General features: G+C 44.4%; 1 protein-coding gene across 10 annotated transcripts in view; it reads right to left on the reverse strand.

Annotated features, from left to right (window-relative positions):
* Positions 1-25,887, reverse strand: part of MTRFR (mitochondrial translation release factor in rescue) — an 81,194-nt gene that overhangs the window by 9,026 nt on the left and 46,281 nt on the right. The window lies entirely within an intron of this gene.

The raw sequence follows: 25,887 nt of genomic DNA on the forward strand, positions 1-25,887 counted from the left end.
CAGACTTGGTGCTGTTTTTTCACAGAACAAACAGAGCGATGAACAATCTGACTTTTGTGTCCCGCACTTTGAAAGAAGTGGATAAACAGTTTTCTGTCATTGAGAAAGAAATGCTAGTTTTCACCGGGGCAAGCAGATATTTAGATCGCATATGTGAGGAATCAAATGTATTCTCCCCACTAATCGCAAGCAACTGCTCCACATTTTATGCGGAACTCGTGTGAATTCCAGCAGAACCAAGAGACAAAAGTTATATTTTGAAAGAGTATAATTTTGTTGTAGAGAATATTCTCAGCAACAGTAACAAAGGGACAGACTGTTTCTCTAGGCTTCTTGTGGATGATTGAACAGAGGATGGTTTTGAGGATTTGTAGTGCTTAGTTGAAGCCCTGGATGCAAAAGAGAAGAATTGTATTAGAGAGTCAATAGACACAGGCAATGCAATGTGATCATGTTTACAGAAGGCATTCCGTTTTTAAAGGAGGGTTGGTAAAAGAGTGTTGATCATTTTTACATTTTCAAAGGTAGCTTGTAAATTGTCAAAAAGTAGTTCAGATAAAGATTGGTTTGGAACTTCGGCTGATGGGCAGTTGAATGCTAACAGGGTTTTGCCAGCGAGTGTCCAAAGTGGGACTGGAAATTTGGAAGGGTACTGGAAATCTCTGCAGGTTAAGAAATGTTCATGTTGGTCTAAAGATTATGCTTGATAGCCAGTTTCTATTGAATTATCCTTTCAGCTTGTTTCCAGTATTTGCATTTAATATATTATTCCAATGCTGTAAAAGTTTTAATTCCCTTTGCTTGATGTTGCTGCTCAGTCTTGTTAGTGGCTTCAGTTTTAGTTTAGACGAAACTCAACTCTCAGGTTTTTATATGAAAGGGGGTGTTGTGCCTAGTGTTTCCCCTTTTATCCGGTTCTGTGTCTTGCCTGTGACTCGTGCCTGGAATGCAGATGTAAGCTTAAAAGTAACTTTTCTGTAACTGGGCAGTTGCTGATTGAGAGCTGCTCCCGTTATGCCGGTCTCACAGGCCCTGTGGGTCATGAATTAAGTGAGTACAGTTACTCATTTTTGATTCATATTTTATCTGTGTTAGGGGGTCTGCATACAAATTTGTGTCACTGCCTCAATGACTATGTCCTCGTGTCTGGTTATCCTGGTTTTGGGCTCTGTATGAAGTCTGGGGCCGGTCATCCGTGTTCCTGGTTTGCCTATCCTTCTCTCAGTGTCCTTGTCTTAATGTAATGTTCTTTGCAGTAATGGAACACACAGCTACACAAATAAGATGAGCCAATGTAAAATAACATTTCAAAACCATGTTTTCAGTGCAAATCATTTTAAGTCAGTATTGCTGTGTGCAGAAACGTCCCTAGATAGTTTCTACCTTCTTTATTGATTTGTAGACAAGTTTATTTGTTGGTTTGGTCGCTTTGCTCTAAAGCACAGTGTTTCGCTCTGCATTTTAAAGCCTTTTCTGTTCCGGCAACCTTACATGGTGATTGGGTTCTGGTTTCCATGACGCACAAACATTAGCTACCCTTAGTGATGTCATTGTGTCTATGTGACATCGATATGGGCAGCCATTATTAGCCTTTGCAAGAGGCCACATATAAGTGTGCAATGGTGTGGCTTTGACAGGCTTGCAGAGGTTCTTTAAAGGCATGCCCACAAAATAAACTCCACTTCAAAACAAACTGAATTAAGGCCTGAAGACTCCTTTGCAACATGTTTACCCGCAAGCTGAATTACTATGGGCTGCTGTTTTGGTAGACTTTCTTGCAAGAAGCATTTAATAGCTTGTGCCTTCTTGTTTGAAGGAGTCATGTAAGAAGGACAATGCCAGGTCCAGGAGTGCTGCAGACCACTGCTATCCTCAATGGTGTTGGAGCCATTTTTAGAGGGAGGATGAAGACACCCTTAGCTTCAACTGCAAACTGGAATTTAGCAATCATGGTCTTTAGGTACTTTAGGAATGGGTGTTAATGATTAATTAAGAATTATTTTGGGGCAGAAACTGTAATTCTTAAACATCTGTTGTGTTTACAGCAACATGCTGAGGCGTCGGACGATATGGGCAAAACTGACATTGCTTTGTGCATCTTCGAAATATTGTGTAAAAAGGACTGAAATTGGGTAGACATCAGATACCCGAAAAGTCAGTTGAATGTTAAAGGCCTACTTCAAGGACAATAGCTGCATCTTGAAATTTTAGACAATTATTTGATCAAATGGTAAGGGATTAATTGGTTCACTAAACTGATAACAGCAAAATCAAACCAAAAGTGTAGTTGGTCAAGAGCCCTTCACTTAGCTGTGGCAGTCACAAAATGGGAAAAAGAAACCAAAAAGCCTTTGAGAGAACTGACAGTTAAAAGGGAAGCCAAAGGGGAACGCAAATGGTAAAACCATGTGAGAAGGTGGCAAATGCGACGGAAGGAATGGCTTTGTGGTAAGCTGACAGCTCTCTTCCCTCAAACACTGTGCATTACTTCCCAACTTTGTAAGATATGTAATCCGCAGAAGAAATCTCTCCACTTCATTATTTTCTCTGTTATACTGTGAAGTTTTTGCCTAGTGCTATACCGTGCAGTTCCTTCTCCGTTTGGTGCTTAAGGGTATCTCCATATGTGGATCATTGTTTGTGGATTGCAAGATGGTAAATAGAGGGGAGCAGATGTGGGAGATCGCTCCAAGGCAAGATCTGAACACCCACCAATCGTCTTTCAGACCCGGCCATAGCACAGAAACAGCCATTCTACATATAGTGGACGACGCCCTCCTTGCTCTTGACTGCAATGAAACCTGTCTACTAGTCCTGCTTGACCTCTCCTCAGCCTTCGACATGGTCAATCATGACAACATTCTAAAAAGACTGGAAAATATGATGGGTTTATCTGGCTCAGTCATTCAATGGTCAAATCCTTTCTGGAAAACAGAACGCAATCTTTCATTGTGAACAAAAATCTTTCTCTCTCCTCACCGAACCGTCTGGGAGTACCACAAGGCTCAACCCTATCCCCCACCCTATTCAACCTATATGTCGAACCACTAACCGAAATTTTACAGCAGACAAACACAGCCTACCACATGTACGCGGACGACACTCAACTCTACATCAAGATCTCCTCCATTGAAGACATAATAACGATGAACATGGCACTCGAAAAGACTGTCCACTGGCTAACAATCAAGTTCCTCAAGCTAAACTCGCAAAAAACTGAATTTCTTCTAATCTCCCCCCCTAATAGTTCCCAGGAGACAAAGGAATGGTCCAAGTTGATCACTGCACTTAACTGCACGCCAACTCTGGTGGACTCCACCAAATCACTTGGAATTACACTAGATAAGAACCTTAACATGCAAACAGACATCAACCTGTTAGCTAAAAACGCACGCTTTCACCTCAGCTATCTCAGGAAAATGAAACCTTTCATCGAGAACCCGGACCTCAAAACTGCAGTTCAGTCCTTAGTCATCTCAAGGCTGGAGTATGGATGCACCACCCTCGCGGGGCTTCCCAAAATCTCAACCGCCCATTAAAAGCCTGTCTCCTAACAGGATCTAGGAAATTTGACCCCATATCTCCACACCTGAAATCGCTCAACTGGCTTCCTTTTGAAGCTCGGATCCACCTAAAAATGGCATGCATCACTCACAAAGTGCTTCACCACAATACTCCCCAGTACCTATCCCAACAACTTACCTTATCTGGAGGAATCAGACATTCAAGGAGTGCTGATAATCTACTCCTGAAACCCTCACGCTTCAGAAAGAAAAAAAACCTCTGACAGATTATTCTCCAGAGCAGCACCAAGAATATGGAACTCGCTTCCTCCCTACATCAGAAAAATCTCCTCTACTCTTCTGTTAAAAAAAGAAGCAAAATCATTCCTTATGTGCAAATTCCTCCTGTAAACTATTCACATGGAACATTCCAGGTCTACACCCTAAACTTGACCCTTCTATTCCTCGAAAGTCATCTTCGCTGCTCTTGACCCGTTGCTCAGAAATACTCTCACGCCTGCGACCCTCCGAACTTTGTAAAATATGTTGATCTTATGTATGCTATACTTTTTGCAAATTGTTTTACTCGTATTATGCCCTCATTGTAAAGCGCTCCGATACCCTTCCCTGGGTCTGGACCGCGCTATAGAAAACGCTAAAAATAAATAAATAAATAAAATAAAGATGTGGTGGACTGGAGGGGGCAGGAGGCGTTGCAACGTTCCACAGAGCTGCACAAGTTAGTTCAGTGATTGTTAAGATTCAAATCACTGCATGCGTGTCAGGGACTGTCATGACAATGCAAGAGATCTGTTTGTTGGTTGTTAGTTTCTCCAAAGGCATAATGGGACTTTGTTGTGTGACTTACCCTATTGAGTCTGTTTAGTGATTTCATGTCCTGTTATTATGTGCATGTCAGTGTCGCCCTGCCTTAATATTCAGCCTTTACTGGTGGTTCTGGATTTTCTACATGTGGGGTGCTACGATGTGGGGGTCAAGTCCTGGAACAACGAAACCATGTGAGTGTGACTAATGTTTTGGTTAAGGTGCACATGGCAACCGCTTATCTTCCTTTGTATGTAGATTACTGTGGATTTTTCCCAGTTGTGAGCTCTGTAGAGGGGTGAATGAGGAATGTTGGTTTTGTTTTGGGGAGGGGGAAGGGAGGTGTATTCTTTTTAGTGCTGGTGCATGTATTCATAATACAAGAGGGAGTGTATTTAGAGTCTAGAGTCTGTGTATTCCTGTTTAAGTGCCATAGTAATCACTGTTTTTGTATACCAATGATCTCTTCGGATATGTTGTAATATAGCATCCTCCTTTTTTTACAATCGCAAGGAGACAATAATCAGTAGTGAAATATTTCTTACAGTAGCAATCCAACTATTTTATAATCAGGAGCACAATGGACCATACTTGCTAACTGAAGTTAAGTTCACTCTTGTAACTATACAGCAGTAAGTAGTTTTCAGAAAAAAGTAATTTTCTGGTAGAGGTGAAAAGCATCTACGCACCAAGTCAAAGTATACAACACACAATAAATCAATGTTAGTACATACACAAGGTACATGCTACAGAAAAGGTTTCCAATTGCACAATGTTTCTCTTTAATCTCATTTACACTATACCTAAACGTATTTCTTCCCAATCTATTAACTCACATATATAATCAGACTAAGCATCATCACTCAATTCCAATAACCCAGTTATGACTACAACAACATTCTTCATGAGCCAATGTAAACATTTTACATTTAACCCCCATTGTTGGATTTAAGTGTTTATGTGTACCCCAACCTGCCCCCGCTGCGTGGCACCGGATGCGGACCTGGTACACATGCTGTGGGTTTGCCCGAGGTTGCGGGGGTATTGGGGTGGGATAGCGCACGTCTTGAGCACGGTTGCTGAACGTCCCTCCTGGGACACGGCAGAAGCTTGCTTACTGGGGCTTTTGCCGCTCCCCTTGAAGGCGAAGCGGCTACGCCACTTCGCTAACCTGGCATTAATGCTGGCAAAGCGCCTGATCACACAACGGTGGAAATCCCGCACGCCGCAACGTGTTGAAACTTGGGGAGAAGAAGTGTTACGTTGGGCGGTAGCGGAACGAGAGGCGCTGTATCGTGAGGAGAGTCGGGGGCTGCGTAAGCGGCCTATCTCACTGGAGTGGGCGCATCTGACCGAATTCAAGAGCGAGATGGAGGAGGCGGAGGGAAGAGCTACGGTGCCTACCCCCCCGGATTCCCCCGCATAAGTGGTAGTGCTCGTTGATAGAGGTGGATCATTGGGAGTGAGAGGGGGTGCCTGACTCCGGGCGATGTGCGGAGGGGTGAATGGTGTGATCGGGGCCCCTCTGTCGGGATACATGGATTGGCCTCTGCTCGCCCTCATCCAGGGGCTTGGGATGGGGCGGCCCTCTGCCCCGGCTTGCGGTCCCTTCTTGTTCCCCCCCCCCCCCCCTCCCCTCCCCCGAGTGGATGCTGCGAGGCCCCCAGACTGTGACTGCTTACTTTGTGGCATGGGTGGGTATGGCGGGTGGGTTTTGGGTGGGATTGGGGTTTGTGAATAGTTGAGCGGTCTCCGCTCCTCCTGACCACATTCGTTCAAAAGCTGGGTATGGAGAGCACAATACTGTGACATAATGGCGACCCTCCTAGAGTGATTGAGACATTATCGTGTTATATTGTGGACAACAGCACAACTTGAAAGGATAATACACAAAACCTGAATTGTATCCTTTGTTTCCGGAATAATTACCTGTGCAACGTGAGGTGTAATTTGTAATACCTGCATATGAAAATCACAATAAAGTTTGTTTAAAAAAAAAAAAAAGTGTTTATGTGTACCCCTTTCCCAGTATTTCCATGTCCCCTATTCCAATATTGGTGAATGTTTTGCTGACACACAGCTGGTGCACATCAAGTGGGTGGGCTGTTCCACTGCCCCGTGTGCTGCAGTCATGACCAAGTCTACATGTCTTCTTATCTCTATGTATGTGCTATTCTGTCCTTGTATAAGGCAGTGGAGGCTGGTGATACCTGAAAATGGTGGAGGTAATACTTGCCACGGGTCACTGCATTGTTTCCAAACTTTGCCTTGTGTGATCTCGTACACAAATGTACCAATACATTAACACTCACTGTTTCTCATTTTCAAACACAATTGCACACACTTGGACTTTCACAATCACTGGCCATCACTCACAACTACTGCTTTACAGGGACCCTAATTTGAACTATACTTTCACTACTGGTGCTCAAGTGGAAACGCCAAACAACAGTTAAGGGAAAGATCCTTTCCAATTTCCTTTAGATCCCTTCAGGTCTAGCACAGATAGAAATAAACACACAGGTGTCTTGGTGGTGTTTGGCATTTCCACTTGAGCACCAGTAGTGAAAATATATTTTAGGAAGAAGGATGTGCTTAGGTGTTTTCCTTTTTCTCTCTTTGTGAACACACAGCTATGATTTGCCATTCTGGGGTACAGGTGTTCTGCTTCAGTAATGCACCAGGTGCCATTTCACCATGGCCTCTGGGCCCTGGTGCTTCTCCAGCTGCTGCACTATTGCTAGAGGCACCCGTGACTTACTCCCACTCCCTCTCACGATCTCCGCCTCACTCATTTATTCTAACTCACTCGCACTTCTTTACTCACACCCTCACCTTTCTTTCACTTATTCATACTCACTCTCATTGATTCTAATCAATCTTTCACTCTCATTAACACTCGCAAACACATTAAATGACCACACACCTCAATCTCATTCTCTCTTAATCACTCACAAACACACTTTCACTCACATATGCACAGTGAAACAAAACAATTTTTTTACTTACATTTCTACCTTTGCTGGCAACTCAGAGGCTTCCTCGCAGCAGCAGAGTAGTAAAACGGTGCTGGAAATTAGAACCAGCATGCCATGATTCCTAATGAGGAGCCAGACAGAGCAGCAAGGCAAGGATTAATAGGAAGACCCACTTCAAGCCCGCTTCCAGCTACTTGGTAGCACTGGAAGCACAGTCCTATCAAAAGATGGGACAGTACTGGGGATCCTGCCCCTGTTGCTCTGTATTTATTTTGAAAGTTTTACACAGAACGAACATGACCCCTGTGGGTATCAGAGTGCTTTACAATTGATCAGAGAGCAGAGATAAATAGAATCAATAATATCAATGTCAAGAAATATAGGATATGGACACCCAGAGAAGGGAGGATCAGTGCTTAATTTGAGCTGGTGGTTTCCGGTGCTCAGCACCTGCACTTAATTATCAACACTGGCACTTATGACAGCTGCCACATGGTGGCACAGTTTGTATATTTAGAGATGAGCAGTACAACAGTTGTTTAATAATGAAAAATAATTAATACATGTCGCTCACACCATTATTATAGCTTTGGGGCCCTGAAACAGTCTGAATTGTCACACTTGTAGCAGTGTGGTGGTTAGTAGTTGTGTAGGTACTGTCATTGGCAGCGCTGGCAGTAGCAATGGGTGGTGCATGATGCAGTGGCCTCCCGACGAGGTCCCAGACACCTATTTTTGTACAAATTAAGTACGGGGGAGGATACAACACAATGTCAGGACCGATAGAACATAGCATGCCTACATACATAGCAATCCCTTGCATCCACAGCGTCAATTAGGTTCCAGTCTGAGACAGTGGTCCTTCTCTTACTGAGTAGCATCTGTGACCACACTTGAAAGACACGAGGCAGGCTGGAAGACTGATTCTTCCATGCTAGCTGTAACCCATTTGTCTACCTGTCTCTGACTGGGCTGCACAGAGACAGTGTAAAAAGTAGTCTTCCGTAATTAAGCTGGGTTATATGATCCCTGGAAAACAGCAGCACACACCCACTGCCTAGACTGTTACTATTTTGAAACAAATGCACCTGCGCCTCATGAAGAACCAGCAGCAGCATTGCTGCCGGGGCATTGTTGCAAGGTTAATTTACAGACAAACCTGTATAACATACCAATTTTACTCCACCTTTGAGTAGAATAATTATTTTCTTCCACTTAGCTATGATACTGCAGTTATAAGCTGGTACACTGTGGAGGAGTGGGACTTTGGAAGTCTCCTGACTAGGGTCGAGACCCCAATGGGCATGTTGACTTTTGATGGGTGATTATGGCTCAGATTGGCCTTTGGGACGCACCGATGTGCTCCCTGACAGCTGCGTTTTAGCAGATAAACTGTACTGCCTGAGACATGCACTGTATGTCTGCTAAATAAAAAGGATTGTGTCTGTATTAGGGGAATGTAGTTGAACTGCACCCCTCACACAAGCAATCCAGACATCCATCTACAGAGTACTGTGTTTTAAAATAACATTCTGTTGATGGATCGTCGCTCAGACCCTCCTGGTGGTGGGGCTAAGAAGACTGACCAGAGCAATTGCAGAGTTCATGTAAACACAAATATTGCATATGCATGAATACTGCTAAATGAAATTATCAAAAGTGTGGGCAGAGGCTCTGCGAACTATGCTCACAGGTGGCAGGGCTAAGCCCTGAAGAGGAGTCACTCCAATATAAGGTCTTGAGAGTACCAGTGGCACGCAAGCGGTCTGTTTTTTTTCCAGTGCACTCCAGGGGTAAGTGTATTGCTTGTCAAGATAGACTGAATGAATGTCAGGAGGCAGAGTACCGTGACCACCTCTCTCAAGGTCATTACAGACGCCGATTTCAGTTCAGGACATTCGTGTGACAACCGGATGCATTCTGGGTGTTGTGATCTTGTTTTGCTTCCAGTGAACTAATTAGATCAGCAAACCATAAAACAACGATTTGTAAGTAAAATGTTCAGGACTGGAAACAGTGTCCGTAATGACCTGGAGTGAGGTGGCCACCCTATGGCGAGCCAGATACCAGGAGTTCTAGTGAACGAGTTGAATGGATTCAAGCACCATAACCTTCCAAGGTCCAACAGAGTCAATTGAGTGGACACCTTTTGTTTGGATTGCTGGACTGAATACCATAAATAGGTTACATAAAGGGAAACACTATCAGAGGTCCTAGGATATGATCCCTGTAAAGGGTCCATCAGAGTCCTTTGTGGGTGGTGTAGGATCGAACGTCCCTGACACAGTGGCCATGTGACATAGTGTTCCTCATTTGCTCATTCGCCTGTGCAGAAGACTTGTATGACGAGTTTCCAGATATGCATGCTACGTGAATTTGTCGGTTGCTCATCAAATGAGTGCTAGACTCTGTTTGAAGACAGGGGTACACCCAAGTGGTACTACTTTTACAATGGGTGACTACTGTTCCAAAGATCAGGTTCAATAATCCAGAGTCGTGGGATACAAGCATCCCAGTAGGAAGACCTTCTTTGATTTTGGAATTTAAAGTGTGCTAACATCTTGTGAGTTTCATGGCACTTTAAGGATACATGATGCCTAAACCGAGAGACTCACAGAGATTCAATAGACAGACTTTAAGAGCCGATTCCACAAATGAATTCCAAGAACCCAAAAGAAAAGACTTCCCTAGCAAGCCGCACTGATCCTGGCAATACATAAATGTAGCTAATTTTCTGAGTGAAGTGCTCTATGGAGGACATACCGCTGAAGCAGCTGGGACACACGTTATAGATGAGGTTAGCAGAAAGCTTTGTGAAAGAGGCAGAGACATTTAAATTAAGTAATTTAAATTAAGTACTTTCTTCAATAGCTAGACATTGTCATTTTGTTGTAAAAAGTAAACATTATCACATTTCTTAAGTTAGAAAAAAAATCAGTCTATAAAAAGTAGGGCAAGGGAGCAGAATGGAGTAAGAGTCAATACTTGTTGAATTGGGAACAAAGACCTACTGATTGGGATACATGGAATGAAAAACGCAGTGAAGACAATGCCTGATAAATGAGCATCAATATGTGGACAGGAATTGCCTCCCAAGAATGGATAATATCTGTATGCATTCATGAAATATAATTGTACTAGAACTTATGTGTGCTGTGAGCAAAGTCAGGATCTTGAAGGGTGTGGGTGGGCTCGGCTGCAGGTTGTCTATGGTATTTTTGTTAATCTTGCTTAAACAAAATGCAAAAAATACAGATTAAGAAAATCAGTCTAAAAGCTGCATTTTGCCCATGGTTTAGGCACTATGGCTTAGAAATAGAATGGGCAGGGGTTAATAGCGTACACCCACATACACAGGATTAGAACTTAGTCAGCGGATTTCCTCATTCCTCGAGAGCATGTTAATAGGAGGGGATTACCTCTGAAACGGGGAGGGGTGAGCGGTAGCGGGATTATACTCTCCTATCTTTGTTTACCTGACAGCGAATACTGGATGTAATAATGTAAAACTTACTGTGTACAAGGTTCACCTACTGATGTACTTGCTGACGTTTTATAAATAAAACCAGTTAAAAAAAAAGTTGCATTTTGCTTCTTGCAGTAGCACTAGATGTAAACTGTTGCATTAGTTATCCTCCACACACAAAAAAGGGGGAGGAGGGGAACTCCTATTTCGACCTCCTCTATAATTGACTAATCACACACAGAGAAGTAGGAGTAAGAAAATCGCTTTTTAGAGGTTTTGTGGCAAAGTTAAGATGCTTGAAAAACTGCCCTCACCCACAATAATTTGTGGCATGCTTCATCATTGGGCTGCTAAACACACCCCTGCGCAGACCAACACACGGGGTTGAGCAATAGGGTGGGGGAAACAATACAAATACATAGCAGAGTAGAGATCAAGCAAAGAATAAGTGCAGCCAAACTAATGTAAATGTAAAACTAACTCATGGCTATCCAAATGCCTATTTTATTCACGGATTCCCAGGTCAGGGTTGAAAAGGTATCTAAGACCAGAGGATGGTAGTGAATAGGTTAAATTATGAACCATTCACCCCTCCACACTGCAAATTAGTTTACATGTTTTAGCTGTATCTTGTGTCTTCCCCGGCTGTTATCAGGACTACTGGATCCCTGTAGATATACCCTCCTTTCCTACCTTAATAAGTAGATTGAGGACTGAACCTGTAATTTGTACGTAGGGCATGTAATCACACTTTGAATAAAATCTGCAAGTAAGAGAATATACACAAGTGAAAAGACACAAACACATATACATATGTGCATCATTATAAAGAAACATATTACTATGCTCCTCTAAACTGATTTAGTGCAAAACGGCTGATTCTACACTTTCTGTAATTGCCGTGTATCAGGGCAATGCCCTTATCAAATGTATAATCCATGATACAAACTTAGGAAATCATTTATTTAAAAATGATTACTCGGATGACACTACTGTCCATCTACACCCTTCATGGTGTGTTGTGAATCACAAGGAAATATACTCGGTTGATCTTAATGAGTTTCACTGTAGTTTGTGCTCGAGAATGCGTAGGAGCGCAGGCGGCTCTCTGTAGTCCCACACTAGTTATAGACAGGGGGGGTAATGCATAAATAGTTAGAGAAAAACTAAAGAACCATCTCTGTAAGTCATTGCCCATGCACTATATACGCACTTCTTGTCATCACACCCCGGTATACGTTCGTGCCCGATCGTTCTATGCAGGATCTGGTGTCTAGTGGCTATCGTGACAACATGGATTCAAAAAGGAGAGCCATCTCTTCTCATTCGTTCTGTCTCTGCCCCCACCTGATCCCGGCTTACTTCATCAAGGTGATTCTGCCTCAGCGACAATGTCTCTCCCAACGCCGTGAAGGTTCCGAGCAATTGATCGGTAACCCTCTACATAGTGCCTGCATTTCCCGTCATGTGGTCCCGGAAGTGTATCACGTGACCCGCGGTATCGAATTTAGAAACTAGAACACCGCATTTACCAAAGATAGAGCACTCCGCCTCCCTTTTAGGATAAAGCCATAAACTCCCTCTGTATATCATTGACTGAAGTCTCATCATTTCCAATAATGGAAAGAAAGGGGGGGGGGGTGGGGGGGAGAAACATACTCTCTGCAAAATCTTATTCCTGAGAGAACAGAGGTGGATCTCTAGGACACGTAGCCATGAAATTGGTCTGAATGATGACATCCCCTGGAATATTCTCAGCAGATTATGAACATCATCTAAGGAACATCGCACGCCCTTTTTGACTCTTTTATCTTATTGGTATAGACAGAGTTACCTGGAACCACTTCCCCGCATAACTTTACCTTCCATCAGATGAGTGTGGACTGATTTAATCATCTCAGTGGAGTGTGTGGCGTGGTAATGTTTTATTCCCTTAATGTAGTTGCAATAATATGGGGGTCGTGCGTTTACTTATTTGTGTAATAAAACACATTAATGCAGAGAGTATGTCCCCCCCCCCCCTTTCTTTCCATTATTGGACATGATGAGACTTCAAAGAAAATGATATGGATGAATACTAGCAGTCCATTGGCAGGTAGTCGAGCCATTTGTAACTATGCCTGGACGATTTAACCGCTTCAATCGAGAGACTGGGATTTTCCTTCGTGTAAAAACGCGGAAGTACTAGTCTTTGATCCACGCATCCTGTATCACATGACTGCCCCCGGGACCAGGTGGGGTTATGCGTGGGGATGAGCAGGCGCCAAGTAGGACTGCAGAGGGAGTTTATGGCTTTATCCACTCCAAAAGGGAGGCGGAGTGCTCTATCTTTGGTAAATGCTGGCGTTCTAGTTTCTATATTAGAGACCGTGGGTCATGTGATACACTTCCAGGACCATATGACGGGAAATTCAGGCACTATGTAGAGGGTGTGTTTCAAAGGAGAGAGTGAGAGAAGCAGCTCAGTTGCAATCTCCCAGGTACTATAATATCACAAAAGGCAACGGCTGTTTTCTGTTCTCCAAAAGGATATACAGATTTTCGAGCTCAATTTTTTACCGGGGCATCCCGTACAAATGATTTGTCTTAATACATAACCACTATGGGTGTTGGAGTATCCAAAGGTATTGGAGAAGATGCCTCACTCCCTAATAGTGACATGCTTCATCATTGGCGTCTTTCCACACCCAGGTAAGATGGTACTACCTGGGCGGACTCAACCAAAGGTGTTATGGGAGTTCTTATATAAAGTATTGACTGGTTATGCAGGGAACCAGATGGGTGATATAATAAAAATACCTACAGGTATACCCCAACTCTATGCTTTATTCCTAGGGTACCTGGGGTATAAGATAAAATCGTGTCCTGGTCTGGGGACTTCTTCAGGGCTAGAATGTCTACTCCTCGGTGTCCCTGCTTTATGTTTAGCAATTTATTAATGCAAAAAAAGAATGAGGCCTATTGCACTCACCTATAGTCCTTATTCATCCAGTAGTTTTTCTACTGTATGGTGCTACTGTGCACCATGCGGGTCTTATGAGCTATGGTGCCGTCTTGTAGTCACACATTCGTCAAAGATCAGACACCACTTGTCTACCTATGGTTCACACACCGCCCGTCGCCTCCAACACCCAGAGTGGTTATGTATTAAGACAAATCATATGTTCGGGATCCCCCGGTAAATAACGGAGCTCGAAAATCTGTATATCTTTTCGGAGAACAGAAAACAGCAGTTGCCTTTTGTGATACTTGGTAGAGGGTTACAGATTAATCGCTCAGAACCTTCACAGCATTGGAAGAGACATTGTCGATGAGGCAGACTCACCTTGATGAAGTAAGCGGAGATCAGGTGGGGACAGAACGAATGAGATGAGATGGCTCTCCTTTTTGAATCTATGTTGTCTAGATAGCCACTAGACACCAGATCCTGCATGGAACGATCGAGCACGAACGTAGCCTGGGGGGTCTGGGGTGTGATGACAAGAAGTGCGTGTATAGTGCATGCGCAACAACTTACAGAGCTGGTTCTTGAGTTTTTCTCTAACTATTTATGCATTACCCCCTTGTCGATAACTAGTGTGTGACTAGAGAGCGCCGCCCTCGTTCCTACACTTTTTTGAGCACAAACTACAGTGAAACTCTATAAGATTAACTGAGTGTATTTCCTTGGGATTCACAATACACCATGAATGCGCATGGGCTTCGGCTCCATTCCTCAGATTGTTTTTCGCGAACAGAGAAAGATGGAGCGTAGTAATAACAGTGAAGAAACCCATGTGTGTTGTATCTAAATAAGATAGACTGGAACAGATACAGGTAGCCGGGGAGGCGGGTGGGCGTGTGTAGATCTGCAGCTCTACATGCCAAGAACAGATGCATACTGGTAAGTAGCATATTCCGTTCGAGGCATATGAGCTGCAGATTACACACTTTTGCATAGACTATATAGCAGTTTCCAACCTTAGCGGCGACCACCGGTATCTGTTGCAGTGGTTTGAAATAGTGTTTTTAGTACAGCCTGGCCCACACTAGCTTGTTGCTTGGTTTGCACATCTACACAGTAATGTTTAGTGAAAGTGTGCGGTGTTGACCATGTAGCTGCTTTGCAGATATCATCTAATGGGATGTTCCCTAGAAAAGCCATAGAAGCCCCTATCTTTCGTGTAGAATGGGCTTTAGGGGGAACGGATAGTGTCCGTTTTGCTTTGTGGTAGCAAATCTGGATGCATTTTACAATCCACCTAGCTATCCCTGATTTTGAGATGGGGTTGCCCTTGTGTGGTGGAGAGAAAGAGACAAACAGTTGTTTGGTCTTTCTGAAAGGTTGTGTTCTTTGGATATAGTATAGTAAGGCTCGTTTGACATCTAGGGTGTGTAGAGCCCTTTCTGCAACAGTTTGAGGTTGCGAGAAAAATACCGGTAATTCTACCGATTGGTTTAGATGAAAAGGGGAAATGACTTTAGGTAGGAATTTTGGGTTGGTACGGAGAACAACCTTGTTCTGGTGCATTTGGAGAAAAGGTTCTTGTATGGTAAGTGCTTGTATCTCACTGACCCTTCTAAGGGAAGTGATGGCTACAAGAAAAGCTGTTTTCCATGTGAGAAATTGCAGTTCGCGTTTATGCAAAGGTTCGAAGGGCGGCCCCATTAGCTTTGTGAGAACTATATTTAAGTTCCACACAGGTGAGGGTGGTACTCTGGGGGAATTATTCGTTTTAGGCCTTCCATGAAGGCTTTAATGGCAGGTACTCTGAAAAGTGATAGGTGCTGCCGGTTTTGTAGGTAAGCGGCAATTGCTGCAAGGTGTAGCCGAATGGAGGTATATGCTAGGTTACACCTTTGTAGATGGAGTAAGTAGCAAATGATGTGTTTTATAGACACGTCTAGAGGATTAATTGTGTTGTTATGGCAATAAACAACAAATCTTTTCCACTTGGCAGCGTAGCAGGCTCTAGTGGTAGGGCGTCTAGCCTCTCTGATGACGTTCATACAGTCAGGGGGAAGGTTTAGGTATCCAAATTCTAAGATTTCAGAAGCCAGATCGCAAGGTTGAGCTGAGCTGGGTCCGGGTGCCTTATCTCTCCATGGTTCTGGGTTAGTAGGCATGGTGAGAGGTGTAGCTTTTGGTGTGGTACTACCGAGAGTTCCAGCAGCGTGGTGTACCACAGTTGTCTAGCCCATGTTGGAGCTACTAGGATCAGTGTGAGGGAATGCTGCTGTAGCTTTCGCACCACTAATGGAATTAGTGGGAGAGGTGGAAAAACGTACGCAAATTTGTCTGACCAGTTCATCCATATCGCATTGCCTTTGAACAATGGGTATGGGTATCTGGCGGCGAAGCTTGGGCATTTTTTGTTTTCGTGGGTGGCGAAGAGGTCTATGTGCGGATGCCCCCACATTTGAAAGAACGGGTGAAGAACCTGTGGGTGAAGTTCCCACTCGTGGATCTGCTGCGTCTGTCTGCTGAGGAGCTCTGCCATGGTGTTTTGTACTCCTGGTACATGCTGGGCTAGGAGAAAGATTTTGTATGGAATTGCCCATCTCCATATGTTCTGTGCTAGTTGAGAGAGCTGTGGAGAGTGTGTGCCGCCTTGTTTTTGAATGCAATACATGGCCGTCATGTTGTCTGTGCGAATGAGGACTGCCTTGCCTAAAATCTGTCTTTGAAAGGATTTTAGGGCTAGAAAGATTGCTAGTAACTCCAGATGGTTGATATGGAGTAACTTTTGTTGCGGCGTCCATGTGCCCTGCACTGTGAGGTGTAATAGATGAGCTCCCCAGCCGGAGAGCGATGCGTCTGTTAGGATTATTTGTGGAACCGGGTCCAGGAACGGTCGACCTTTGGAAAGGTTTGTGGTGTTCCACCATTGCAGAGAGCGATGGGTGCGACCGTCTACCAACACCAGATTTGTCAGTTGCCCCTGGGCCTGGTTCCATTGGCGCGCTAAGCACTCTTGGAGTGGACGCATCTGGAGTCTTGCGTGAGGCACTATGAAAGTGCAAGAGGCCATCATCTCTATCAGTTGCATAAACACTCTTGCTGGAAGGGAGTGTTGAAGTATGAATCTTTGACGCAAAGCCTGAATGCTTGCAATCCTGGCTGGATTGGGGTAGGCTATGGCTTTTGAGGTGTCTATGGTGGCACCGAGGTATTGCTTTATGTGGGATGGCATTAGCAGGGACTTTTGGTGGTTCACCGTGAAGCCTAGTTGGTGAAGTAGTTGGATTGTAGTGGCGGTGTGGTGTACACATTGGTTGTAGGACGTGGCTTTTATCAGCCAGTCGTCCAAATATGGGAAGAAGTGAATGTGCTGTCTTCTGAGGTGTGCCGCCACGACCGCTAGGCACTTGGTGAATACCCTTGGTGCTGTTGTGACCCCGAATGGGAGCACCTTGAACTGGTAGTGTTGCCCGTCCACTACAAATCTGTGGTACTTTCTGTGAGCATGGTGTACTGGAATGTGAAAGTATGCATCTTTCAAGTCCAGTGTGGTGAGGAAGTCGTTCTGGGAGAGGAGCGGAAGTACCTGCTGAAGCGTTACCATGTGAAAATGGTCTGAATGTATGTATGTGTTTAGGGGCCGGAGATCTAGAATAGGGCGTAGAGTCTCGTCCCTTTTTGGTATTAGAAAATATAGGGAGTAGACCCCTAAATTTTGCTGATTGGCGGGAACTTGTTTTATTGCCTGTTTTTGTAGGAGGGAGATTACCTCCTGTTTTAGTAATGTGCAATGTTCTTGTGACATTGGGCGTTGCCTGGGTGGAATGTTTGGGGGGGTAGATGTTAATTCTAGGCAGTACCCTGACCGAATAATTTGGGTCACCCATTTGTCTGAGGTGATGGTCTCCCAGACCTGAAGGAAATTTTGTAGTCTGCCCCCGACCGGAGTGGGATGGTCTGGAGGGAGCGGGGGGGAAGTCATTGGGTAGGCGGTGTGGCAGAGCGGGCGGTATTTGTTTTGCCTCTGCCTTTATTGTTATTGCCCCTATAGCCGCCTCTTTGATAACCCCTTGTGAAGGTGGACTGAGTGGGGGATTTGTAGGAAGTGGACGCGCTATCTGAGGAGTAGCCTCTAGACGTACTCCGAAAGGAAGAACGGCGAAAGGAGCGCCTAGGAGGGTGTGACTGCAGGGCTCCCATAGATTTCGCCGTATCAGTGTCCTTCTTCATTTTTTCGAGGGCCTCATCTACCTTTGGGCCGAATAGGTGTTCTTGGTCAAAGGGATGATTTAGGATGGAGGCCTGTACCTCCGGTTTAAAACCTGATATTCTCAGCCAAGCATGGCGACGGAGGAGGACGCTAGTATTAATGGCCCTGGAGGCTGTGTCTGCTGCATCTAAGGCACAGCGTATGGAGGTGTTAGTTATTGTCTTACCCTCTTGAATTAATTCATTGGCCCTAATTCTGTATCTTTCGGGGAGGTGGTGCATTATGGTTTCTAATTCATCATAATGCGCCCTATCGTATCTGGCCAACAGCGCTTGGGTGTTGGCGATACGCCATATATTGGCTGCCTGTGACGCAGTGCGCTTTCCTGACGCGTCCAGTAGCTTTGACTCTTTGTCAGGTGGTGGTGTTTCACCGGACGCCTGGGAATTTGCCCTCTTCCGTGCAGTGGAAACTACTAGGGAATCTAGTGGCGCTGGCCCTTTGAGATAGGCAGCTTTGTACTTTTTTTCTATGCGTGGGTTAATGACCCTGGCCCTGACTGGGTCCTTAAAAACCTCTGGCGCATGTTTTACCACCCCCTTGAGCATAGGTAGTATAGAGGTAGACCTATGTGCGGTATCAAAGGTGTAGAGGAGGAAATCCTCCTCCACTGGGTCAGTGTGTAACTCTACCCCGTGATAATGTGCCGCCCTCTGAAGTAGGTGGTGGAAACCTAATGAGTCTTCCGGTGGAGATGGCCTGGAAGGGTAAAGGTCATCTTGTGGGACGTCTGGAATATCTGGGTTATTGTAGTTGTCCCATGGGTGTGGGGATCCTGTAGGGGTGGGGTCTTGGGGCACATCCCGTGGATCGTGATATGGGTCCCCCTGATCATCATCATCTGGAGACGGGGTCGGAGAGCGATGAGGTGGGGGTGGAGAAGGAGGAGGTGGAGGAGGTGGGGAAGGCATTCTGAAAGGGGAGGTAGCCGAGTCCTTCCTCTTTGGAGGTGGAGGCGGAGCCGGTTTGTCCAAATGTCTCTTTTTGGAAGAAAGTGCCAAATGTCCAGTTTTTGGATCCTTGGTAAGAGTTTTTTGCAAGGGATCCGGTGTAAACAGTTCTTGTGACAATGTTTGTTCCGTCGGCGCCGAAGTTTTCGGGGCCGATGACTTTTTAGGCTTGTCCGTGCCGTGCTTAGCACTGGGCTTGGGAACCTCCGTTTTATTGGTCGGTGCTGAGGTGGGCTTCGGCGTGGAAGTGTCGGTGCCGAGGGCCTTATGGGGTTTGGTCGGTACCGAAGATGGCGTCGGTACGGAAAGGCTGGGTTTCGACACCGAGGACTTCGGTGGGGAGCTCGGTGTCGAGGTAGAGGCCGGTTTCTTTTTCGGTGCCGAAGTGTGTTTCTCGGCACCGCTGGAAGGCTGGCTTGAGCCCGAGCCGCCGGAAGGCTTATTTGGCTTCTTCACCGGGCCCGAAGGTGGGGTGTGTGAAGCAGTGTCTCTGGTCTTGCCTAGGCCTGGAGGCGAAGGCGTGACCGAAGCCTTTTTGGGTGTAGGAGGGGGTATAGTACTCACGACCCTCTGCGCCGAGGTGATGTCCTCCACATCTGAGTCGTCGGCTTCGGAAGCACTGACGAGGTCCTCTTCGGTGTGCTGCTGTCCCGGATCTTCGACATCGTCCCCGAAGATGTCGACTGGAACGGAGGTCGAGGAGTGCGCCATGTTTCGTCTGGCTCTTCGATCCTAAATAGTCTTGTTCGATCTGAAAGACTTACAGGCCGGACAGTCTCGAGCCTCGTGTTCAGGGGAGAGGCAGAGGTTGCACACCTCATGAAGATCGGTGTGGGGGAATTTGGATCCACATCGAAGGCACTTCTTGAAAGGAGTTCTTTCCATCAGCCGGGACCGGAGCTTGGGTAGGCCCGAAGGCCGCCGTCGACGACTGGAATCGAAGATTTGTCGATGAGAAGCTGATTGAGGAGATCTGGATCTGAAAAATACCGCGATGAGCGAGGATTCCGCTTCGATCGTCGAACTGGAAATGTTCTGAACCGGAGCGCGTAGATTACATCCAAGGCCGATGGCGGAAAAAAACAATCTGAGGATGGAGCCGAAGACAATGCGCAATACGATCCAAGGGAGGAGTCACCGACCTTGTGACTTCCAAAGACTTTCCAAGAGGAAAAAGAAACTGCAAACATCCGGGCCCAACACCAGATGGCGATCTATGCAAAAGTGTGTAATCTGCAGCTCATATGCCTCGAACATATGTTTCTTTATAATTATGCACATATGTATATGTGTTTGTGTCTTTTCACTTGTGTATATTCTCTTACTTACAAATTTTATTTGAAGTGTGATTACATGACCTAAGTACAAATTACAGGTTCAGTCCTCAATCTACTAATTAAGGTAGGAAGGGAGAGTATATCTACGGGGATCGAGTAGTCCTGATAACAGCCGGGGAAGACACAAGATCCAGCTAAAACATGTCGACTAATTTGCAGAGTGGAGGGGTGAATAGTTCATAATTTAAACATATTCACTACCATCCTCTGGTCGGAGATACCTTTTTAACCCTGACCTGGGAATCCGAGAATAAAATAGGCATTTGGATATCCCAGAGTTAGATTTACATTTCTTTATCTGCACTTATTCTTTGCTTGATCCCTACTCTCCTATGTGTTTGTATTGTTTCCTCCACCCTATTGCTCCACCCCGTGCATTGGTTCGCGCAGTGGTGTGTTTAGCAGCCCAATGATGAAGCATGCCACAAATTGTGGGTGAGGGCAATTTTTCAAGCATCTTAACTGTGCCACAAAACCTCTAAAAAGCCATTTCCTTACTCCTACTTCTGTGTGTGATTATTAGTTTATCCTCGACATAACACAGGAAGAGGCACTTGAAGCATTCATCTCCACATGTGAATTGTTTTTTTTTTAAAGACAAAACCCATATCAGAATGTGCAAGGAGTAGTAACCTATCCTACAGATTGCAATGAATGGATGTTTTAATGAAAGATCCTCATCCATGATAAATCCTAAAGATTTAACTTCTGAGAGAAAATCAGGATCAATAGCCAGGTTTATGGGCCATATGGAGCCATTCCATTATTCCTTGTAGGTACTGACCAGGAGGAGTTCTATGTTTTTGGCAATCAATGTAAAAAAAGTGTGCACCATTCATTTCTGGACTGTGAAAAGGCAGTCATGCAAGTTGGAGATGATATGTGATCATGTGATACTTAAGATGGAAGATCAGCTGCTTGTTGTCTGCATTAAGAGAAGGCAAAGCAACCAAAATATTCAATACGTTTTGACAAAAGGTGCACATATATAAGAAAAGGACGTGAGAGAGGCAATAACTACTAGAGATACCGCGCATTCACAAACTATAGGAGGCTGGTCTCACTAGTTGAGTTTGGTCTTTTAAACCGGATTTAATCCACTGCAACAATACGCAGCTGATTCCCATTTATTTCACACAGTGAACCAGAATGGAATGGTCGACCAAATCAAAAGCTACAGAGAGATCAAATAGGATCAAAAACAGCTTAAATTCCTCCATCAAATGTGCCCCCAAATTCTTTGATTACAAAGATCATTGCTGTTTCCTTCCCACTTCTTGGATGAAAGCCAAGCTGCCAATCTTGTAAAACGTGGTCTAGCTCCAGGAAAGAGGACAGCTGCTTGGCCACCACCTGCTCCAATGTTTTCCCTAGAGTGGACAGGAGGGCCACAGGATGATAACTGTATACGTCACCTAGCTATAAAAAATGTATTGTCTAGCAATGCAGAAACAACTCCTCTCTTCCAAGGTGATTGTGTCATCCCAGTCGAAAGAAATAATTTAAAGCATTTTTGTATAGTAGACAAAATAGCAGGGCTAAGTGCTTTCCAAACGTGATGGACATAGGCAGAGGGGAGACCTTGACTTGATATTCTGCAACAGGTGATTGACCTATTGAACATCAGAGATATTTAATCATGCCCCACCTAAATCATGTTCCACATGGAAAGACTTCTCAGCGGAGAGACTGAGGAGAAATTGAGCATTGGCACTACCTGTATGTATCCACATGATTTCAGAGTGGAAAAAAGGACAAATTGTTGTAGAGTTCTTGAGAGGGATTACCTGTATTGCTTAAACACAATAGATTCGCAAAGAATTTTTGACACTATAAAAATGTTTTGGAGCACTATCTCCTTTTGCTTTCTTCTCTTTCGAGAAATAGATTCTGTTTTACTCATCAGTGCTTTAAAATCCTTTGATTGATTGTTTTGTAGTTCTAAATCCTCTGTGCTGTAAGGCTCACTCCACTTCCTTTCCAGTTACTATGTTATAGGTTTATCTCTTTAAAGCTGGTCGTTAAGTCAGGGCTTTAAGGGGGGCACAGATAAACACTTTCCCTGCAAACTTAGGATGTGCTCTCTGAGAGTGTCACATACAAAATTATTTAAGAAGTCAACATGTTGGTTAATATCAATACCATGTTTAGCATCAACATGAATCAAGCAATATAACTATTGGTCCAAAGCTAATATTAAGCCTGCCCATTCTGTGTGTCTGTAGACTAACTTGAGTCCCGCAACCGTTAGTGAGATTACTGGTCATGACTTGAAACCGAAGCAAAATATGGTCCCTCGATACCCATTAGGGTTGCCAATGGGATTTCAAATGCCTGTGGGACCAAAGAACAAATCAAGTGTATGCTTGGCCTCTGGTGTGGACCATGGCCAAGCTGCAGAAGGCATAAGCAGTCCCAAATGAATAACTGTTTCCTTTGACACAATTGCTGAGTTATGACTGCAACTCCTCCACCTCTACCAATGGTACAACTACGATGGGAAATTTTAAAACTGTCCGGCAGAGAATTTGCTGAAGGTAGTGCAGAAGCGTCTGTTAGCCACGTTTCAGAGAGTGCAAGAAACTGACTAGTGTTAGAAATTATTAATTTAATTCAATTGATGTCTCACTAAGGTTCTGCAGTTTAATAATGCTCCTGTGAGACTCTGAGGAGTGAAGGGTGTGACTTTTAAGATTGGTTCTGTCCACATACAATAGAGGTCTTGGAGCTGTGTGGTGAGGATTCCAAGGCATTTTAACTTATCACATACCTTGCAACATTAGGGGTAAAGTAAGTAAACCCATTGTAATATACACATTATTTGAGCTGACCTACCACACTTTCTGAGAGACTCAGGATCCAGAGTCTACCTTCAGATGCATTGACGGGCAAAGACAGGCTTGCCACAGAACACATCAGCCCTGTTTAAATAGTCAAAGGCGGGATCAGCACATGACAGATGTAGTCAAATGGAAGATATGACTAGCTCATACACACGAAACCTAACATGAAGAATGAACTGTCCTGTAAAAGAATTAAATCATGCTCCATAAAAACAGGTAATTATGCGAATCAGACAACAAATCTTACAGGCTCTGAGGGGCTGAGGTAAAGATAAAGAAAGAGAGAGAGACATACAGACAGTGAGAGATGCTGGTGTACAAGGAAGATAGTGATCCTGTTGTAGCCCTTAGTTTGTTCCATAGGGTTTAGAGACAGTAGGAGCTGTGGTCTCCCTTTTCCCTACATGTCCTTTTGTACTGCTCTCCTGTTATACCCTCTCTCAGATACCATTTTAAAGCCAAGTGTCTATGTCAGGTTAGAAATCTTGTCAACCTGCCTGGATCACAAAGATTATTTCATGTTTCACTTCCCTAGACCAAGCCAATTTCCGCAGATCTGCTTATGGCTTGAGAGAACAATACCTGAACCAAAATAAGCCCGCAGCGGTCATATCTACAAAAAGACACTAATAGAATGCCCGTGACATTTTGTTAAATGAGCTGCGGGAAAAGCAAAAGCCCAGGACAGCTTGATTTGATATAATTCTTCCCTGTACACAACCTTTGAGCGACAGTCACCTTGCTAGCTAGTTGTCTTGAAACTGTGTCACACCTAAAGGAAAAATACTTCTGAACAACAGCTTCCTCCAGTTGTTTGGGGCCAACTTTGAATATCAGCGGCCAGTTGGCTGGATATAAGCGGATGTCATTTTTAATTACTGTGTTCCCAAGTGTGAGGGCCTGCTAACTTCTGCCATGGCATCTTTGATCTACACTCATAGGATCCTGTAACATTCCCAAAACACAAGCAGAAGAGAGGGACTACTGCCCGGCACACACAGTGCCTGTGCTGAGTAGTCTTCCCTCCTGAGATGGTCTGCCAAATAGACATTTGTGTGCTCCAACCGTTGAAAAGAATATTAAGTGTGCAGCTGTATCCTGCAGAACAAGACACCGTGTGTGCCTTGCTTTGCGGTTCTGAAGCAGTCAGTCACTACAGTAGCTCGTAGGGCTACTGTCATTTATCATTGGTGTCCCAAAACCACAATACTCATGTACACCAGTTCAATAACCAACTATTCTCTTTTAGCTCTCTCTTTTCTTGAATTAGAAAGGTTGACTAGTCAATGCTTACTCAAGGAGGTGGAGGAGCTTTAAGACTCAGAATACAGTAACACATTGGACAAAAGTTAATAAGATGAATGTCTACTAGCCAGCACTTTACTTTTAAAAAACGAAGTGTTTTTTAATGCAAATACAGTAAGTAGAAATAAGACACTTAAAATTATGATGTTCAAAGAAAAACTGAAGGCTCAAGCACCATCTGAGCACAAGTTACCATCCCAAACTGTTTACAGCCCCCTCTGCAATCACCATTTCAGCGTAACATTGAGCCCTAGGGTCTTGTTAGATTTCAGACGAATGTAAGTGCTGGCTCCAAACAACATACCCAAGGTGCCAGACAGACCGATACAATGCATTATGTGCCCACCTCAATCAATAGCAGTTATTTCCGGTGAGAAATGTCCTCAGGAATGTAATAAACCAGAGCCCCTGAACCACCTCAAAAATAAAACTGTTTCCACCATGGAAAATGAAGTTCTTCAGGTGTTCCAGTGTATCACTGGGGTAGTGCCTCTGGGTGACCTGGTATCTGATCATTGAGTTTAAAAAAAGGACACCCTTCAACTATCTGGAGTCCAGATCCTGGTTATCCAACTGAAATTTATGTTAAGGAAATAGGCTGACTAGGGGGCCTTCATTCATTGGATGTTCTTTCAGATGTTGGTTTAGGTACCAAACTGTAACTCAAGAAACACCTGTTGCAGTCAAGAATTTACAGTAGAAGGGGATTCATAGGGCAGCTGCATCCTGAATGGGAGATGCTGGGACCAGCCACTAATGGTAAGCTTGAAAGGGATCTTAATTGTTAGTTCATCTGGTGATAACAGCAGAACTAGCCATCTTGGAATATTTACACTAAGTGGAGTTGTCTTGAAAAACTGAACTCTGTCCCCACCATGGTTTGTCTACAAGGGTCTACCAAACTGCATATGAAAGATTGGCGAGGTGTTGAATAGTCAGTCACATATCTGCTAAGTGGACCCAAGTCATGTGCAACACCCAAAGCCTGTTCTGACTTCTTAACATACAGCACTTCATGGTGGGGCTTGGGAGCCCACACTTTTATTGGAAAAATATTAAACTACCTGTACCAGGAGACTAAATGCTTCAGGCTAAAAAGCTCGGACTGGCTAAAGGTTTCAGATGACATGATGGCAACCTGACAGCATTATAGTCATCTTCATGTCACCTGTTAGAATCACCTGCAAAGAAGACTTGGAGCAAAATAGATATCACGTTTACAGTGACCGGAGTGCATCTAGGAGACCTGGAGGACTCGGTAAAGGTGAATCTCATAACAGAATTGTCTCTGAAAGGCTGGTATGGGTGATACAGTCAAGTCAGACCACTGACCGAAAGCTTCAGAGCTATAGACAGTCAGCCATGTGTCAGGATCACCTCTCAGAGACCAGCTTCGCTTGGACAGATGTGTTATGTGTCGGTCTTGCATCTGAAAAGGTCTTGAAAGGCAATAGAGTCAGTCACCAAGC

This window comes from Triturus cristatus, chromosome 11 (assembly GCF_964204655.1).
Source record: "Triturus cristatus chromosome 11, aTriCri1.1, whole genome shotgun sequence".
Classification (NCBI taxonomy): domain Eukaryota; kingdom Metazoa; phylum Chordata; class Amphibia; order Caudata; family Salamandridae; genus Triturus; species Triturus cristatus.